The sequence below is a fragment of the Monodelphis domestica genome, chromosome 3 (assembly GCF_027887165.1).
Source record: "Monodelphis domestica isolate mMonDom1 chromosome 3, mMonDom1.pri, whole genome shotgun sequence".
NCBI classification, from domain to species: domain Eukaryota; kingdom Metazoa; phylum Chordata; class Mammalia; order Didelphimorphia; family Didelphidae; genus Monodelphis; species Monodelphis domestica.
The window spans coordinates 138,363,036-138,382,712 of record NC_077229.1 but is presented as its reverse complement, the minus strand read 5'-3'; the positions used below and the strand labels follow the sequence as shown (position 1 = coordinate 138,382,712).

Here is a 19,677-nt window from a genome sequence, read left to right as displayed (position 1 = left end):
TATAGTGAAATATTAATACTAGGAATGAAAATTTTTACCACTATTAAAAACCATGGATCAGTATGATAGGTCTGAGTGTGACTGTAAAATTTGTAATAAAAATAAAATTTCCCTGCTTTTTTCAAGAAGGGGTGTTAATTCTACCACAGAAAGTATGACACAAAAGTTCTATTCCAGGTCTAACCCAGATTACTTACAAGAGCTTAAAGAAAAAATTTACCTATATATTAGTATTTCCTAAATTTCAAAGCATAACATTTACATTCTTTACCAAGGGTCATAAGTATTAAAGTTTAATTACTTTCAAGTTAAAAGTTCTAACTATTAATAAAGTCAAATGAAGTGAACTCTTTCAGATTAGGAAAAAGTTGAAAGTGAACCACTAAACAAATTCCTGCTTTGCATATTAAAAGGAACTTAATAAATATTTGCTAAATTACTGTAGTTTCAGTAGTATTTTGTAAAAATACAGAATAGCATTGTTTATAGTAGTTAATTAATCAATACTTCCTAAAGAAGTTGGATTAAGTCACATTCTGAAAAAAGTTATACATAAAAATTTGCTTCAAAATTTAAATTTTTAAAAGATTGTATACTTTATTAAATATTTTGATTTAGGTAACTATAAGAGAAATAAAACAACCATAATAAGGTTTAATTTAGAACTCTTGCTATTTTGAGAGGTTGAGATTTTTCTCCCTAACTTAAAAAAGTATTCTCTTTTCTCACTTTAAAAGTGTTTTTAATGTGTAACACTAAAGCACGATAAAATTATTTTAAAATCAAACAGCCAGCACTTGTATTGCTTTTAAAGTTGTGAAAATAAAAATTTTATGTATTTTTAATTATATAACTGCTTTAAGAACTTTGAAAGATTTGATCAACTGTATCGTTAATCTCCCTAGAGTACAAATTAAGTATATTAAATACCTAATATTCCCATTCCAAAACCAAGGAACACATACTTGCCATATTTTCTCCAGGACTCTATCCTTCAAAGAACTAGGGAATGCCTTCCAGTTTGAGAAGTTTAGCTCAAGCCATTACTAACTATGAACACCAAAGTAGCCATGCACCTTTTCCTGCAAAGAGAATAAAGACAGTTAGGTCCTAATGTTTTTCAAATATGCTTTTTGTTCATGTAAGGTTATATATGGGAGTTAGTGAAACTCTACAAAAAGAGTTCCTGGCTTTTGTTAAAAAGAAACACATTTTTGAAATTTCCTCATGAAAACCTCAGAACAATAATCTACAAAGCCAAAACTAACATGAGAATAATGTGTACACATTGTTTAAAAATGTATTTTATAAGATTATAAATAATTTGATATGAAGCCACCAAACAATTTCTATTAAGACATTTTTTATAATGTGGATATTCATGTAGGCATGCAGTTATTTTAAAACTTTCAAAGTTGATTACTCCATGTTTTTTGTGTAGAATAATTTTGGAAATCAAGATGCAGGAAGTAACTTTTAAAAAATCTGGGTAGAATTTTAAAATTGAATAACTTTGGTATAACATAAAAACACTGGATTGGGAAATCACTAGATTTGGGTTCAAATCCTAATCCTGCTTCTTCTTGCCTGTTTCATCTTAGCTTCTGTTTCCTCCAAATCAAAAGGCAGATTAACCCTAAAGTTCTAAAACCTATGATCCTACAAATCTTTGTTAAAACTGAATATAGCATGTTTAAATTATGATTTTGGAAGCTTGTGTATTTAGACTTTAAGTATGCCAACATTTTAACTCAATGTATCATGTATAACTTTAGAGTGCTTTTTTTAAAATTAGTGTTAAATCACAAAAACTAATAATCCAAGTTAAATAGTAAACCAGTGGTACCCAATGAAATCTAGTAAAATGGCAGATGGTCATAGTCCGTTTTAAGAAAACCACCTATTCAATTTCTGCTAGAAAACAAGTAGCAAATGACTTTATAATTATCATATTTTAAAATATAGCAGCCAAACATTTGTTGGATGGGCATCGTCATCATTCCATCAAATAAACTAGAAATGTTCTCAGAAAACTAAGATTTGTTTTCAAAAACTTGGTGTATAACCACAGTAGTTAAGATGTTCAGGGGAATAAAATGAATATCTCAACTGACTTTCTCACTCTCACAATAATTTAAAAAAGATATTTTAAAAGTGTATATAAATTAGATTTTCCCAGTAATAAACAAATGTAAATCAGAGTTTTATTGCTTATATATAGCCAGACAAATTTTCCAAAATATAGAATTTGTGTTTGTCAGGTTGCTTCCTCTGATATGGCCCCAAAAAAGTACATCCAAAGGCTTTTTCAAGTTATATGTCAATTCTCTTCATAGTTCTTACCATATATCTTCCTGACCAGCATTCATTCAGTACTAATGCTTATGAACTGTGTTGCACTCAGGAGAAAATAAAGAGCATTTCCTGGTAGGCCCAATGAATTACATTTTTGCCTCTGACTGGAATTCTACATATTCCATTTGATATCTTCTTGTAGTTACTCTTTAGCCTTCAATAGAATATGAACTAGATATATTGATAGAAATAGTTGCCAAATTTTAAATGTGTTCCAAAATGAATAATTTATATTGCAGAAAAGCACTGGCCTATTAGATTGTGTCCTCAAATTGCATAGCATTTGCAAAATACTTCATAGAACAAGGGAATGATTTAAAAAGTAGGGAAGGGCACTGTGGTAAATTTATATAGATAAGTTTACAGTGGTTCAAAATGGAAACTTAAAAAAAATACTTTTGAATGATAAAATGATTCTTTCTGAGGTTACATTGATTCCTAAAATGGCATCAATAATGTACTTCAGAACTTCCTCTAAATTACCAAAATAAAAATTTTAAAGTTGCTTTAACTTGAAATTTCTGAAAATTTAATCATCTTTTTAATATATTTGAGAGTATTTAAAAAACTAAAACTGGAAGGTTCTGATATCTAATAGATTTTAAGTGTAGGAATTAACTGCACAATTCCCATTTACATGAATAGCATTTTAGAAATCATGTAATTCAACCTATTATATTGATGTTACATGATTTTCAGTGTAGCCATGAGTCCAAAAGTTCTCTGCATTATCCAAAAATATGCTTGTTTGCTAAAAATATGTACTATACATAAATGAATCAACTGTCAAGCAAATCTTATTTACATTTCAAGTATAACCACATAAAACATTACACCCAGTCAGCTTTAGCAACTAGATACTAATGGATAATTATTTCCTCAGTAAAAAACAGGAGATTTACTCTGTACTTCCTTTCTCAGGCTTTTTCTTGAAATGCACATTCTCTCTACAACTTTTTAAAGTGTCATCTTACAAAACTAACAAGGAATCTCATATGAATATCTTAAGAATAATGAGGAGAAAATGTTCTGAATGTTTTATTGTTTTGTTTAGGTATGGGTTACATTTTCCACAAACTTTTAAGAAGGGTCTGTTGGGCTATACAAAGAACTTCAAAGGAGTACATTTGGAAAGGAGCAAACTACACACAGGCAAGGGAAGTGATTGGAGACAACAGTACCATCCCACTTTCTCTTATCCCAATAACCAAAAGTGAAGGGGGAAACAACAGGAGAAAAAAAGAGACAAAACCAAAAGGCCACAAAGGAAATGTTTTGATGCTAAACTTTAATAAATATGTTAAAACTTTAATGATTTTCAAGAAGACAAAAGCATATATTATATAACTGTAACCTTTCTCTAAAATAATGTCTACTTGATTTTGAAAGGCTTAGAATTATTTATCATGCTATCCCTTAAGTATTTTCACAATTATGAATACCAATAATTCTGTATCAAATAACTTTAAATGGTCATATAGATACATTTCAAAATATAAGCATATATTTTAGGAGAGATTTAATTTATAAATCTTTTGTTCACTAATATTTAACTGTCTAGGAGAAAATTCTGTGTGTGTGTGAAATAGCTTCTTTTTCAAGTCATATTTCATATTAGTCTAGAGGCACTGAATACTTGAATAAAACAACACTATGCATCAGATTTTACAGAGCCTGATTTAGGATATCTAAGTTACGAAAAATGGATTTTATGTGTCTAAGATTAAATTTCCCTAAAAGCAAAAGTAATCACATACAAATTGTTAACTACTTATTTTTAAAATATTCAGCTATAAAATATGGAGATCTCCAGGAAAAATTATATTTTTATCCTATTTAAATCAGTTGCTTTAGTTATGCAAACCTAGGTACTCATGACTGCATAAATAAATATAACTAAACCAACAATCACAAGAAAACATCTATTAAAAATCTTATTGAAATATGTACTCTTCTTTGAAGTCTCATAGTACTCTTAACAATGAAATGCAATTCATAAAAATTCTGATATAAAATTACATACCGACTTTTGTGGTTTTAAGGAAAATCAGAAGTTCAACAGTAAATATGAAATACTATTACTACAAACTGCTGAAGAGACTACTTCCTAGAACTGAAATGAAGATTGTACTAATAATACATGCTAGTTTTTCAGGCTAACTGCTTCCAGCCTAAAATATTCAAAACTTCTCAATGTCAAATAAAGCATTTTATTCCAAAATCCCTAATAAACTCTGAAATATCAACAATATGTCAAGTGACCAGTTTTACTAATAACCAGAGGAAAAATATATACCAGCCCTATTGTTTGGGTAAAGCACTTGTTAAAACCTTTACTTATAAATAAAACTATTCCTCCTAATTTCTCTTTATTACATGAATACAACAAATGGTAAAAACATAATACTTTAATACACTTTGTTTTCACATATTAAAATAAAATATGCAACAAAGAGGGGAAAATGCCCAATATAATGAACTATTATGTTGCCGAAACTGAAAATCTTTCTATTTTGAAGATATATCTTTTAGACTTCTCAATAAAAACACTAAATATAAAATAATCATTCCATTATTAATAAAGTAGAATGGTTCACAAATCTAATGAAATCATAAAGTTCAGCTACAACAGGAAGTCTACTAATGAGTGTTCCCCACCACAATCACATTTGCATTTTCGGTTTTAGCATATTTTCAAACCATCTGGCAATGGTGCTACTCTTGGTCTGCCCATCTTAATCTGTTAGAAATTGAATGCAAAAATTAGAGCTATATGTACCTTTCTAAAATTAAAGAATAGAACACCCCATGTTTTTTTAAACTCTGCAATTATAAATTGTTCTCTAATAATATTTGAAAAATTATAAAGCTAATGAAATGTAAGAGCTTAAAAGCTCTTATAAATGAAGAACAGCTAAAGAAATCTGCATGAATCACAGCTGGCATGAGCTACTGATTCCTGAGTTTCATTCCCTGCTTGGTTTTTTTTTTCATTTTAATTATAACTAAAGCATTTTTTGAGACTGCTTACATAGAAGACAGACTGATGAATGAAATACTATTTTATATTTAAAAGATTCATAAAATTTAAATCTTGTTTTATATACACACTTATATAACCCTGAAAAGGCTGAAATAGAACATGGAGTAAAGAAATTAATTGAATGTCCTTTCCCTTTCATTAACTCATAATTGCCTTGGACAGCCCATACACAAATATCTAGTTTAACATTGGTATTTAAAAATTGAAATGTCTGGCTACATGACCACTATCATTCAATATCTGCTCATCCTCACCTACAGCCAAATAATTTGTGAATAATTCTCTTGGAAAAGACATCTCATCCTTCTGGAAATAATGTAACACTATCAGTGGATTTGAGTAAGAAGTATAAAGGGTTGGGGAAAAAAAAAACATACCAAAGAGATCTAAAAAATGCCAGCAGAAAATAAACATCAACCATTCCTGAGGTTGCCTGAAGGAAACTTCTTTCTCCCCAAAGATATAAACCACCTACTTCTTGTCCCATTCTCTTTCTTGGACCCAAATGAAACTGTTTCTTCCTGTCAACTTTAGGGTTCCTAAACTACATATACAAACTACATACGCAAACATATATACTAACTCCATGACTAGTGAATTTTACTCTAAATAATTCACCTTTCACAGGAAGCATTTGTCTCTTCATGTTCCTTCTTTGAATCCCTCCCCCCTCAGATGTTCCCATTCTCAGTTCATAAAATTCCCCCTTCAAAAATCTCCCCACACTATTTCACCACAAGACTTGAGCTGTTCCAATTCTTCCTTCACTGTCATCCATCTCCCCAAGGAGTTTGATTTCTCCTTTATTCTAGAGAAAACTAGTGTCTCTGTTGGGGATAAAGGTAGTTATAGTCCTTTTAATAACTGCCCTTGTCTTCAACAATTTTTCCCTTCCTATCAGCCTAGACCTGTCACTCTGATAACTCTGGCATCTTCAACTCATCCTGCCACTCCCTCACTAAATATACATTCCTAAAGAATAAATTGTCTCTCAGGATAGTCCCCTATATCAGCTAATACCTAATTCATTGTCCCCATACCTCTCTTCAAGGAGGAGTAAATTACTTTTATCAGAGCCCTTCATTTTCTCTGGCTTGAGATTCCAGTCTTCCTTCACTAAAACTACAGGTCTTAACACAAGTCTGGTTAATACAGGTTCTGACATTCACAAATCAAGGATTAGTACTTCACTGACATTTTTAATTCATCACTTCCAATCTGGAGTCTGTGTGGCATCACCCTACCCCCAGGAGAAGAAAGTAAACCCTCTAGGAGATGGAAGGAAGTTCTGCCCTTTTCTAACTCTCTCCCGCCACCCCAGAATAGGGGTTCTGCCTTTCCCTCACTCTCCCTACCCTGTCACCCCCTTGGAGACAAATCCCTCCTATCAGTCTTCACCCCCTTCCCAAAAGGATATACTTCCCTTTCTCTGTCTTCTCAATGCCACCTAGAAATGCTGGAAGGAGGTTCTGACCTTGCTTCACATTCTTCTTTGATCCTAACTTCCCAAGTGGGAGGGAAAGGAGGATTTGTCCTTTACTCACACTCCCCCTCTTCAGTATCTAAGGGTTAGTTATGATGGAGGCTCTGCCTTCTCCTTCACATTCCCCTAACATGCCAGTGAGGGAAGGAGGCTGTGTCCTCCCTTCGCCCTCTTCCCTATCATCCCCCGGGGGGAAGGAGGCTGTGTCCTCCCCTCCCTGTCCTCCCCTCGCTCTCCTCTCCATCACCACCAGGGGACTGTATCCCCCTCCCCTTACCTTCCTCCCTATTATCCCCCAAGAGAAAGAGGCTCTGCCCTCCTCTAGCCCTCCTCTCCATCACCACCAGGGGAGAAGGAGACCGTGTCCTCCCCTCGCCCTACTCCCCATCATTTCCAGGGAGGGAAGGAAGCTCTGTCCTCCCCTCTCCCTCCTCCCTAACATCCCAGAAGGAAAAGAGGCCCTCTCCTCCCTTCATCTCACTCCTCATCCCTTGAGAAGAGAGAAGGCTCTATCCTCCCCTCACGTTCCTCCTCTCACCCTCCTCCCCCTCCCCCTAGAGGATAGGTTCTGCCCTCCCGGCACCCCGCCCCACACTGCCGGGCCTCGGGCCTCCTCCTGCTAGCTCTGGGGATAGGGATCGCGATTTTCTCTTCTCCGCCAGGTTCCCCAGCAGCCCCAGTAGGGTGAGTTCTGAGAAGAATGAAGATTGCCCCGGGGCCGGGTGGACAGGCGACCCGCGCCCTTTACCCGAATGCCGCTACCTGGAGGGGCAGCCGCCGCCTCGGTGCCCCGGTACCCCACCGTCGCCGCCGCTACTGCGGGCTTGGGCTCTCCTCACCTCCCCGCTGCCGCCGCCATCTTGCATTTCAAACCAGCTGCACTTTTCAGGGAGTCAACTCTGACCTGTGAACTCTAAACCCGGAACCATTCTGCGGACCGGAGTGGGACCTCACATACTCCCGGAGCCCCGCCAGCCCCGGCGCCCCCGCGGCCCCCGGGGGGAGGGGGCAAGGGGCAGGAGGGAGGGGGAGACAGTGAGGCTATGGTCCTGGGGAGAGAGAAGCGGCGCGCAAGCGCGCGCAGGGAGGCGGGCTGGCGGCCCTGGGAGGACCCGCGCGCCTCGCGCGCCCCCAACCCGCAGTATACACTCTGCCCTGCTAAGGGCTCTGCCTGGGGAGCGCAGCGCCCTACTGCTTGACACAGCAGGAGGGGGGAGAAGGAGGAGCAAGTCCCGCCCCCCTGTCAGTGAAAGACCCGCCTCCTCATGCGTCACTGCGACACTGAGCCTTGAGGTCACGCCCCCCACCCCACGTGTTCCATTCAATTCCCCCACTTTCGTGGAGCCTATTGCCACTGCCCCAAAGCTCTCCCGGGCATCTTAACTCTTCAGTACCTCCCTCCCCTCCAAGAGGTACGGGGGCGCAATGCCCTTCCCCGCTTTCGAAACCGATATTCTTTCACCCCCAAACCAAAAAAATAGTCAATCAGACTCTTCAAAGGAGGGGCTGGAAATCTAGATTGCAATAGTTAAAAATCCCACCTCTGCGGTAACAGTATGAAACAAGGGGTGGACAGATACTAGTACAGACACACACACACACAGAATTTAGTTCTTCCATCTGCTTTAATAAAAGAGAGCTGGTAGTAAAAGCTTGCGTTTGGCTTCAAGATGTGCATTCACAGTTAATGAAGATGCTTTCCTCTTTTTTTTTTTTAAAAGCTCTTACCACCTCTACCTGCAGATCTCATTCTACCGAAGCCTTCTGGAGTTTGTTAAAAAGCTCACAGATGGGGAACTCACTAGCCCCAAAGAATGGCAGGACTTCAATAAAATTGTTGACATTTATTTTCCAAGTCACTTGATTATTTCCATTCCAGCAGGGTTTTTGACAATGTTGGGGTTTTTTTTTCTCTTAAAACACTTAATGACCCTCCAGTTAGGAGCATATGTTAAACCTTACCAAGGTCATCAGCTCAGAGGTTATCACTCCTATTACTGTGGCTTATTGAGGTTCAGCAAGCCAACTTACCTCTGTTTCTCAATTTCCAGTATCCATAAAATGATGTTGCTGGTAGTTAGGAGTGGTAAGGTAAAGGATCATGAAGTTCTAAAACTGAAAGGGACCTCAAAGGTCATCTATTTTGATCCCTCCTTTTGCAGATAAACCTAGGCCAGGGTGATTGAAAAGTTTTCCTTCATCACACAGTTTGTAATCACTGGAAGCAGGATTTGAACCATAGTACTCTGAAGTCAGAGACTATTTCCATTCATTCATTCATTCATATACCCAGCTAAACCCAGTGGTAGGTTTAAGATCATTTTCTTATTTGTAAAATAAAGTTGCATGGTTTGCTGACATAAGCCAGCCCTACTGTGGTCCTAGACTAAATCACACCTTCCACATATTTATCCAGGTACTTTCTTCAAGGTTCTTCTCCAGGGTTGCTTCTACCGGAGAACATTCTCACGCTTCTCCCCTATTCCTCAGAAGTGACAGAATTTCCTCTAGAATTATATTGTATTTGTTTCATATATATATATATATATATATATATATATATATATATATATATATATGTATGTATGTATGTATATATATATATATATTGCATTTAATTTGTCTGTGTGAATATTGCTAGGTAAAAGAAAGTGGACAAGGGTCACAAAGGATAAATAAGCATAAAGGGGTTAAGAGTCTGCATCATTGGGAAAATTCCCCAGTCCATGTGATCATAGACCACAGATAATGTATTGGAATATTAGAGAATATACATTTCCACAGTTTAGCACTATTACTGGTCCATATTGGGCATTTAATAAATGCTCCGGTAGATTGTAAGCTCCACAAGGGCAGGGAAATTTGATTTTTTATTTTATATCTTTAGTGCCTTGCATAGTGATTGGCACATAATAGATATTTAAATGCTGGTAGAATGAATGAAAAAAAAAGGACACCCTTGAAGAGGTAAAGAAATAACAAACAAACAAACAAAAACAGCCTAAAGATAGAGGGAAAAGAAGCAAATTTTCCTTAGTGAAAATTAATATACTTAGAATGATAAAATGACTAAGCCTTAGGGTTTTTTGTTGTTGTTTTTGTTTTTAGCCTCAGCTAGTAATTTATCTCTTTCTTCAGCCTGGTGGCAACCTTCAGGAGTCCAATGTCAAACCACTGAAGATTTCCCTAGAGACAGTTCTGTCCATGAAAGTCACATTGAGACCAGCATCTTAAATTGATTGCCAATTTTTTGGTATGTTGGCATGAATCAAGAGTGTCATAATCACTACTCAAAAAACTGGCTGTTATAGACCCAAGCAATATGAATATATGTTTAGCATAGCAGATTGTGCCAGCCCACATAAATCTGGTTTCAGATCATGCTTCAGAGTAACTTGTTTTTATTAAAATCAACTCATTTGTAAAAATTGTAAATATGTCTGAATTCAACAGCTGCGTGGCTACAAAAGTAAGGAATTTTAATCAGTAGATTGGCACATTGGAAGAGTCTAGAAATTTTTACATGTAACTACTGATTAAAACTATACTCCTTCTTCAAACCACCATCACATTTTATAGATAGACATAAGAAACCAAGACTCAAAGAGGTAAAAATGACTTGTTTATGATCATAGTAGTGGTAGTCTCTCGGTGACCGAGAATGACTATTGTCTTTGTGCATTATCATCTATTGATGTTCCCTCATGTGGCTTTGCAGTCCAAAGGCTGAGGCGCAAATTTTGTGGCACATGGGGCATGGGACGCCAGTTGTTACGGGAGGTGCAGTTGTGGCCTGGTGTCGGCATTCACACGCAGCGGCAAGACGTCGACGTCGCTCATCTTCAAAGGTGGTGGCGGCATGGTTAATGTGGGTTCGCCAGCTGCTTCTGTCAGAGGCAGCAAGTTCTAGTTCCTTTGGTGTCATGCCAGCCCACTTCAAGTTGGACTTTAGCTGATCCTTGAATCTTCTCTTTGGTCGGCCTTGTTTCCTGAGTCCAGCTGACAGTTCGCCATAGAATACCTGTCTTGGTATTCGCTGTGGGTCCATGCGGATGACGTGTCCAGACTATCATAGCTGGGTTTTGAGGACCAGGACTTCGATGCTGGTGGAGTTGGCTCTGTCGAGGACTTCCTGATTGGTGATTCGGTCCTGCCACCAGATCCTCATGATTGACCGGAGGGAGTGTTGGTGGAATTGCTCCACCTGTTTCATGTGCTTCCGGTACAGTGTCCATGTCTCGCAACCGTACAGGAGCGAGCTGAGGACCACTGCGTTATACACTTTGAGCTTCGTCGCAGTGCTTACACCTCTGTGTTGGAGGACTTTGCAGCGCAGCCACCCGAGTGCCTGGCTGGCCTTTTGGATCCTGGCATTAATCTCGTGGTCTAGGGACCCGTTGTTGGCGATGGTGCTGCCCAAGTACTTGAAAGTGTTGATGTTGGAAAGCTGCGTGCTGTCGATTGTAATGCACGGCTGGTTAGTTGGTCTCCCTGGTGCAGGTTGGAACAGCACCTCTGTTTTGCTGAGGCTGATAGTCAGGCCAAACAGTTTTGTTGCGGGGGAGAATCTGTCCACAATGGTTTGAAGATGATTTTCTTGGTGGGCCATGAGAGCACAGTCATCTGCAAAGAGAGCTTCCAGGATGAGTCTCTCTGTTGTCTTTGTTTTTGCAGTCAGGCGGCGAAGGTCAAATAGTGAGCCATCCAGTCGGTATTTGATGTAGACGCCCAGGTCTAGATCCATCACAGCATGTCGTAATACTTGGGTGAAAAATAGGTTGAATAGTACCGGAGCGAGGACACAGCCTTGTTTCACACCATTGGAGATGTTGAAGAGGTTGGAAGTCTCTCCACCAGATAGGACTTCCCCTGTCATGTCGACATGAAAGAGCTGGATCAGTTTGACGGATTTTGCTGGGCAACCGAGCTTGCTGAGGATCACCCACAATGCGTCCCTGTTCACTGTGTCGAACGCCTTTGTCAGGTCTATGAAGACAATGTATGATCATGATCATAGACATACATTATAGCATCTGATCAGATAACTTTAGTAAACTTTAATATAAAAAACAGACAAGTTTTTGGAAACTGACTGTGCTTGTAGAGTTAAGAGATCATTCAATAGGTTTTAAAAAAACAGGGTTTTCACTGTTCATAGCCTCTTCTTTTCCAAAGGTGAAAATGATTATAAAGAAACAGATTTGCTTTAGTGTAACTAGACATTGTCAACATCTTTATGGACCAAAAAGGGCAATAGTATATGTGTTGCTTACTGACAAAAGATAACCCAAATAACCAATTCCAAGCATTTAATCCCTTTTTGAGAGCCTGCTAACTCTGCAGACTTCTCTGAATTAATTTCCCTTTTAAGATATTCCATAGTTAGGGGTCAGTTTGGGCTTATATTATTTAATGTTGCCTTCTGTGATGAAAGGTTCCATTAAGAAAATTTGAGGTACCTTATGTGTTGTGAGCGCCATCTGAAATTTTAAAAACTGAATCTTCACTTGAAATGTCCTATGTGTTGCAGAGGTCTTTGAAGAAAATTTCAGATATTCTATGTGTACTAGAAACCCAGAGAAACATGTACCTTTGGGAATTAGCCTAGCTGGTGTGCATCAGGCCAGAACAGAGGGTCTATAATGAGCAATAGATGAAGTTACTAAGGAAACAAAGGTTGACCTTCTGATCATATCCATATTGATTCATTAAGCAATGCATGCCAATTGCCCAACAAATCAGGATCAAGCCCTTTTCTCAGTTTAGGGCTGGACCCTGAAAAGAAGAATACTTTTATACATGAAAAACAATCAATCAAATAAGGCCAATTAATTAAAAGGAAACAATACATTAGATAGTCTGATTTCTAATTGGATGAAAGATTAAAGACTTTCCTACTTGGGAGGGAAAGAATGAACAGATGCAGTTCTCTGAATTCATGAAAAGAAGTGCCTCATTCCTCCCCAAGTATCTGTAAACAATCAAAGGAACATGAAAACAAAAACCAATTGATCAGTATGGGGCCAGTCTTCCGATAAGACACATAGGTTGCTTGGGAAATACAATTAAGAGAAACTCCTTTAATCAATTTTAGAATCTGACTAGGTCCTTGATTAAGAATCTCTACAGAACAGGTATAGGTGGTCCAGTTTCCCAGTTACACAGGGCTAGGTTAAAATAATGGAATAAAGTTTTCTCCCAGTTTCCATAATTGAAAGAACTTTTCTCATGAGACAGAATTTAGACTGGGCCCATAGATGAATAGAAAGGAAACAGAGTTAGCTCCAGAATTGAGTCACAAGATGGAGTTGGTGTGGCTAATTCAATTCCCACAATTAACCACTTGCTACCCCAATTTCCTCAATTTTCTTATAGGTTTCTCTTTATTGGGAGGAGAGAGTAAGTTAGAATAGCCAAAATCTTCCTGAAGTGATCTTTTCTAATAAGGTATCCCTCATGCATATATCAAAATCATATAAGATTCTTTGAAAGTAGGAAGGGAAAGGAATGAACATTTACATAGGGCCTACTATGTACCAGGCATTCTGCTAAGCACTTTTTACAAAGATTTTATTTGACCCTCACAGGAGGTGAAGCAGTATTATTATTATTATTATCTACCTATGAAGTAGTAAGGTATTACTATTACCTACTTTTGAGGTAAGTTAATTATCATCCCTGTTTTACAGTTGAAGAAATTGGGGCAGAGTTAAAGTGATTCATCCAGACTCCTATAACTAGCAAGTTTCTGAGGTCACATTTGAACTGACTCCACGATAGAGCCCTATCCACCATGTCACCAGCTGCTGCTGAAGGAACAATATAACTTTGTTCTATAATCTTTTGATAATTAAGACAAAAAGGAGCTAGACATATTTCTCAAAAACATTTACAACTGTCACGAAGGATGGCCAGTGCAGTGTAAACCTCAGAGGAATTCTCTATGGATAGTGAAGTTCTCCAGATAATTTGCAGATGAGATATGCCTCTGAAAATTCATAATCGGGGGCAGCTGGGTAGCTCAGTGGATTGAGAGCCAGGCCTAGAGATGGGAGGTCCTGGATTCAAATCTGATCTCAGACACTTCCCAGCTGTGTGACCCTGGACAAGTCACTTGACCCCCATTGCCTAGCCCTTACCACTTTTCTGCCTTGGAACCAATACAGAGTATTGATTCCAAGATGGAAGGTAAAGGTTTAAAAAAAAAAGATAGAAAATTCATAATCATTCCAAAGAGTATCCACACTGGAAACAAATGGGTATAGAATGCCAATTTTGCATATTATGAAATGCAGTTGTATGGACAATCTAAAGAGTTTATCAATCAGTATATATGTCTTTGACAGATACTAAAAAGTAGACAATGAAATGGGCCCAAAAGGAAGAGAGAAGGATAAAAATATTTAGAGTACTATTTTTTTGTGAGGGCAAAGAATTGATAACTGAGGGAATACTTGTCAATTGGGGAATTGTTTAACAACTTATGATATATGTATGTGATGAAATACTATTATGCTGCAAGAAATGATAAAAAGACAGAAAACTTGTTTGAACTGATGCAAAGTGAAGTGAGCAGAATGAGGAGAACAATTCCTATAATAAAAACAATACTCTAAAGATAATCAATGTGAAAAACTTAGGAGCACTGATCAATATAGTGACTAACCACAAGTTCCAAAAGATTCATAATAAATCATTTTATTCACTTCCAATTAGAGATCTGATAGACTTAGAGTGTAGATTGAATTATATTTTCTCTTTTTTTAGGGGGAGGGAGATATAATTTGGGAATTTGTTTTGTATAACTATACATATTTGTTATGGGTCTTATATTTCTTGTTTCTAAATGTCTCGGATAGGGGGAAGAGGGAGAGAATTTGGAACTAAAAATAAAAGAAAATTGAATTTAAAAATAGAATTGGAAAGACCTTGAAGAAAAAAAGCCTTTCATAACCAGGCTCCCATCTACCTTGTCCAGCTTAAATTATACTACTCCCCTTCACTAGACAAACCAGACTACCAGTAGTTTCCCAAACTGCCTCTGTGTGTTTGCTCAAGCTCTTACTACTGCCTGGAATGCACTTAATCCTCCTGTCTCTGCCTCTTTGGAATCCTTTTCATTTAAGGTTCACCTCACATGCTACCACCTCCATGGAGCTTCCCTGACGTCCTACTCTCTTTCTCTACAATCTTCCCTCTGTAATATGTATTTTGGTGCTAGTTGTAGCTCCCTAGCAGAATATAAACTCCCTGAAAGCAGGAACTTTTGGATGTTTTTATTGTATACCCAGTGCCCAGCTCTTGCACATAGTAGGTACGTTTTTAAATTAAGTCAGTTCTCCTAGAACCAGCCTGATTTGGAAAGGCCAATCCTTACATTGGTAGTGGATTTTCTGGCCAACCCACTCTTGAAGATCATCTATTATATTATAAAAGGTCTGTAATCTTCCCTGGTAGAATGAGTGAGTACTCACTCTTTAGGATTACAGATCCTTGACAAGTTGAAGTTATTATTATGATAACATATCATTGAATGACTTCCATGATCCTCAGCAAGACAGAGCAGAATGCTTCTAACCCCTTAGCTTATTGGCACCCCAGTGGCAACATGGCATAAGACTACTTGCTTTCCTTCTAAACTTTCCTCACTCATTCCCAAGTTCTAACCCCAAACAGGAAGGGGAAGTATTGTCAACAGTTTAATGATATAGTCCTGGATTTGAATGGAGTGACCTGCATTTGAATTTCAAATTTGCCACTTTCTAACTGTATGATAGACTTCCTCCTCTACAAAATGGAGAAAATAAGACTCACATTGTATCTCCTTGTATTGTTTTTAAAATCAAATGGCATAAAGTCCATAAAAGTATTTTGTAAGTAAAAGCTAAAGAAAGAAAGCTTATTCAGACTCTTTCCCCTTGAAATCTCCAATTTTCAAATATTCTTCAGTACTCTAGATCAAAGGCTCTTAACCAAGGGTCCATGAATTAAAAAAAAATATGTATTTTGATAACTATGTCAAGTCCATTGTAATCCTAGGTAACACAGGTTAAGAAGATGTCATAGATAGTTCTTTTCTATCCCAATCTGATTCTTTCAGTATCCTCTCTGCCAGCCCCAATCTATAATCAATCATCTTCATGCTGATGGCACCAAACTAGAACAAATTCTTTTTTTTTTAAACTCTTACCTTACATCTTAGAACCAATACTGTGTATTTGTTGCAAGACAGAAAAGTGGTAAAGGCTAGGCAATGGGAGGTTAAATGATTTGCCCAGGGTCATGCAGCTAGGAAGTAACCAAGACCAGATTTGAAACCAAGACCTCCCATCTCTATGTCCGGCTATTAATTCACTGAGCCACCTAGCTTTCCCCTAAAATAAACTTGTGAGTTGATATTTCAGGATTTCTTCCTCAATTTCTCAACATGCTTATAAAGCAGACCTTTCTTAGGACCTCAGTGGTCCCAGTTTTCCCATTCTGGATTCCATACTCACCATTCTCTCACCTTATATTTGCCAAATAGACACCTTCAAGAACTTCCTAAAATGATATTGTTTCCATCAGGTATTTTCTCGAGAAGGTAGAAGCCAGAGGGGCTATTTCTCTGCAGCACTCTCAAGAGAGCTGCTCAAATCTGTACATAATGGAAACATGCTATATTTATTCAATTGTTTCATGATTGGGTTTGTTGACAGTTCTGAGTATTTGTCCTTTTGTCCTTAGGATCATTCAAGAAATACTTGTTGGTCACTTGTCTGAGTTATCCTTTTTTTTTACTTTTGGCTCAATGAGGAGATGATGCAACCTAGACAAAGCCTCTAAACCTAGGTTGTTTCATGTCCTATTCCCATAATGTGCATGCCATTTAATACAGAGTGAAAATAAGAAAGTTTAATTTTTAATTTAATTTAATTTTTTAATTTAATTTAATTTAAATTTTTGTCTATAGTAGAAGACAATTTATGTAGATGCAAGCATTTGGAGTAATTTCAATCTAATGACAATCATTAAGTGAATAACGACATTAAGTGAAAAGTCTATGCAAATTTTATTGGTCTTCTTATACAATTCAGTTCTCAGTGGGGGAAAAAAAGTCAACTTCCTCCTGATATTCTCTCATTAGCATATTGCCTGAAAAATCAAAGGGCCTGAGTTGAAATCTTGACTCTGAAGGCTTCCTGGCTGTTACCGTGAGTGATACTTAACTTCATGATATTCATCAGTTTTGTCATCTGTGAAATAAAGCATTTGGGATCATATTTTTTAAGGTTCTTTCTAGCTCTCTATTTTTCCTTTCAAACTTTCTTCTCTTCCCATCTTCCCTATCTATTCCTGTCAAGTTTTCCCAGTTGCTCAGGCTTGCACCTTCCCCACATAACTAGTCAGTTGTCAAGTTTTGCTGTTTCTACCTTCCCAATATTTCTAGCAGCAAAGTAGCACAGTGGATAGAGCACTGGCCTTAAAGTCAGGAAAGCCTGAGTTCAAATCTGGCATCATTCACTTATCTGAGAGACCATGGGCAAGTCATTTAACATCTGTTTGCCTCAGTTTCCTCATCTGGATAATAAATAATATCTACTTGCCGGAGTTGTTGTGAGGCTCAAATAAGACAAATTATAAAGCACTTAGCACATTACTTGGCACATGGTAAGAACCATATCAATATGAACTTTATCAGCTATTATGTTGGCCAAATGCTCTTTTCCACCCTCATAGCTATCACCCTGGTACAAGCCCTCTTTAACTCATGCCCAGCCTATGCAATAACCTGTCGGTTGACCTCCTTGTCTTAAGTTCCTTCCCACTCCATTCCTTCCTCCACTCAGGAAACAATCTTCCCAAATTACAGGTCTTACCATGTCACCCTCATCACTCCCCACTCAATAAATTCTAAGACCAAATATAAAATCCTGTTTGGTTTCTAAAGCCCTTTACAACCTTGTCCCTTCTCATCTCTGCAGTCTCCATCCTATAGCTCTCTTGGAGTACTCTAAGAATTAGGGACACTGTCTTTCCTTTTTCCTTTCCACCCTCCGTCTTCTGACTGATTTTTTCACCATGCCTGGACACTCTCCCCATTCACATGTCTCCTGACTTCCAGGTCTTGGCTCATATTCCACCTTCTGCAAGAGGCTTTTCTGAGTTCTCTCCACATTTAGAGCCTTCCTTCTGAGATTGCTGTTATTTAGTCATCTTTCAGTCATGTCCTTATTTTGGTTTTGGGAGACACATCCATGAGGTTATGAAGTCAGACTTGACTGAAAAGCAAAATGTACCAGGCATTGCTAGTTACATTGTTCTTACTCAAAGATGACTAGGATGATGCCATGGGTGATTTTTTTAAATCCCTACTTTCCGTCTTAGAATCAGTTGTAAGACAGAAGAGCAATAAGGGCTAGGCGGTAGGGTTTAAGTGACTTTCCCAGGTTCACGCAGCAAGGAAGTATCTGAGGTCATTTTTGAACCAAAGTCTGGTTCTCAATCCAGTGTGCAACCTAGTTGCCCCACTGGTGATATCTTTTGATTTACATATAAAATAGATTTAGGTGAGGCAGAGTTAGTTGTACCAAGTCATCAACCTCACTCTCTCTACCAGAGTCATCCAAGACCAGTGGCAAGACAAAAGTCAGGACAACTGGTGATGGCCCAGGATTCAGTGGATGACCCTGGCTTCTTCCATGCTTCAGACACACTCATCATGGCGGTTCTCATCCACTTATTCTGCAAAGAGAAGTCTCCACATTTCCCTAACTCACCAATAGATTTGAGACCCATGGGTTACTCTCAGCCTGGTTTTAGCCAAGAAAGTTTACCAGAGTGTACTACAGCTTCTTGGAACCACAGGTGAGAGTTGGGTGAAAGGTGGACACCAAAAGTGAATGAGAAGCCCTGAAAATGTTCCCTTATATATCCTGTAAAACCTTCTAGGCACTATTATAAGCACTCGAGATATAAATTTGAAAGAGAGAGATAGTCTTTCTCCTAAAGGATTTTACAATCTAAGGAGAGAAGACAACACACAAAAGAAGGCTGAAACAGAAGAAGGATTTCAAGGCAGAAGAGTGGTAGAACCAGGCAATTGGCATGACTTGCCCAGGATCACATAGCTAGGAAGTGTATAAGGACATATTTAAACCCAGGTCCTTCTTACTCCAGGCCTGACATTTTATCTACTGTGCTCCGTCCAAATTGTCCTAGATCATTGCATTGCTGCTAGTAGAGAAGTCTATTACATTCAATAGTGCTCTGAGACATACATTTTTGACTAACATGGGAATTTGTTTTGGTTGACTGTACATACTTGCTACAAGGGCTTTATTTTTCTATTCTTTTTTAAAAATTGGGAGTAGATGAAAAAAATCGGTGTTTATTAATTGAAAAATAAATTTCTGTGCTCCAGATGATTAGATCTTGCAAGATGATTAGATTTCCCAATAATTAGTTTGCTGGGGGCTTGATGTAGAAGGCAAGTAAATCTATATAATATCAGAGGAATGAAAATGGCTCTATACTATTCATAGCTTCACAGAGAAACAATGTATTCAAGATATAGAATGAGACATATATTAAATTAAAAAAAATTATTTAATTGATTAAGAAATTTTTTCAAAAAAAAAAAGAAAAAGAAAAATTTTCCATGGTTACAATGATTCATGTTCTTTCTCTCCCCTATTCCCACCCCCTCCTGTAGCCAATACACAATTCCACTGGGTTTTACATGTGTCATTGATCAAGAACTATTTCCATATTATTGATATTTGAGTGATCATTTAGAGTCGACAACCCCAATCAT

General features: G+C 37.7%; 1 protein-coding gene across 23 annotated transcripts in view; it reads right to left on the bottom strand.

Moving 5' to 3' along the window:
• The window catches only part of ZHX1 (zinc fingers and homeoboxes 1), a 58,744-nt gene extending 50,642 nt beyond the window's left edge, over positions 1-8,102 (bottom strand). For 6 of the 23 annotated variants that reach the window (XM_056823129.1, XM_056823128.1, XM_056823124.1 and 3 more), the window contains exons 1-2: positions 7,721-8,082; positions 966-1,082 (exon numbers count right to left, since the gene is read on the bottom strand). The gene's annotated coding sequence lies outside the window, so the exon portion shown is untranslated. Of the gene's footprint in view, positions 1-965; positions 1,083-7,643 lie in introns of all 23 variants that reach the window. The other 17 variants (XM_056823134.1, XM_007488273.3, XM_007488268.3 and 14 more) reach the window with 5 other exon arrangements.
• Between the last annotated feature and the right edge of the window lie 11,575 nt (positions 8,103-19,677).